Genomic DNA, 1,598 nt, shown 5'->3' on the forward strand with positions numbered 1-1,598 from the left:
GAAAAATAGGGGAATAAAATTTGAAGAAAAAAAAATAACATTAAGCTTTTCACACGGAACCCTGGGTAGCCTACCATGTTTCTGTGATGAGTGCTAAATCAGTTGAGAACTAACTGTAGTTCTACAAAGCAACATAAATGATTTTGTCAGAATATTTTGAAAGCATTTGCATCATTTGCATTCGGTACAAAAGTGTGGAGATGAAAACAAAATTTCTGAGATTAAATCTCACTGAAGCAGAACTTTTGCATGCTGACATTTTAATCATAACTGTTCGACGGACAGTTGGTTGAATAAATAATAGTGGAATTATACATAGGCTGTCACTGCCATATGTGCAAAGAGAAAGACGGCACTGATTTCATGTTTCCCATATAAGCCTGAGTATTCTTGATATGTGAGCCAATGATTTGCTGTCGGATTAAAACAAAGCAAATGTTATTTTCTGCAGCATGCATACAGGTGACTGTTGTTCATGCTGATATTTAGCAAAACAGTGCCACCCAGAGTGTGTGATGGGAATTGCACCTACTGTTGCCACTTCAATAGATGGCGCTATTTCACGAAGTATCAGGTCAGTTACTGCAGGAGAGCTTGAGCTCTGGAGGTGGACTGAAATGATCTCATCAGCAGTCTCTTAGAGACCTCTCCATGTGTTTTGTGAAAGACAGGAAAATTGGTTATCTCGGTTTAATTCAAGCACCCAGTGCATTTAATCGGCAGAGTTTGCTGTGTAATCAGGGGCAGAAATTACCCGAGATAAGAGCCGTAAGAGAAAAAATACCATCCTCAAGCATTTGAAACTGTTAATTTAAGAAGTGCACTGTGAGCTCTGCAGATTTTTAGCATGATTTACTCATTCTAATGGGCCTTTAGGGAACTAATTGGATCTAAGCTCTATAAGGCCTAAATCAAGCCCACCGCTTCAGATAACCAGAGATGCAGTTACCAGTTTGTCATCTGCTCAGAAATGGAGTTTAAAGAAAGAGAGCGAGTGTGTGTATCAGAAAATCTCCTTTCACACACAGATTCATATTCTTTCTCTGTCTTTGTCGTTTCACACAAAGCATCGGTCATGAGTGAGTGACTGCCTGTGGATGTGATGGATATATTGGTTCGGCTGTAATTCAAGGCAGAGGATTTAATGTGTGGTAGCGGCGTGTGAGGCATCAGGTCACACAATAATTCAGCAGCTGTTTCCTCTTGCAGATGTAAATTGGTTGCCAAACATTAGCCTGTGGCAAGAATCTCTCCTTGACTGCTTGCGTCTCTGTATTCATATGTTACATTTGTCATATTAATAATGGCATTATACAGAACAGTATTGCATGTTCTTTTGAGAAAGTAGGACACACACAATGGTATTGTCTTTATGTTGAAAGTATTCCTATTTTCAATGTGTCTGTTGATTATTAAAAGCATGGGCGACATTTGACTCTTGAGTCAGGGGGGGCAAGGAAAAAAAAAAAGCAATAAATAAATAAAATAAAATAAATAAAAGCAAAATATTTTTGTAACACGGATGTAAGCATCAAAACAATGCACTACCGTATTGCAACGCATCAAAGCAGTCAATACAACACAGTCAAGAATAACGT

The sequence above is a fragment of the Sinocyclocheilus rhinocerous genome, unplaced genomic scaffold (genome assembly GCF_001515625.1).
Source record: "Sinocyclocheilus rhinocerous isolate Xijiao unplaced genomic scaffold, SAMN03320098_v1.1 scaffold666, whole genome shotgun sequence".
NCBI classification, from domain to species: Eukaryota; Metazoa; Chordata; class Actinopteri; order Cypriniformes; family Cyprinidae; genus Sinocyclocheilus; species Sinocyclocheilus rhinocerous.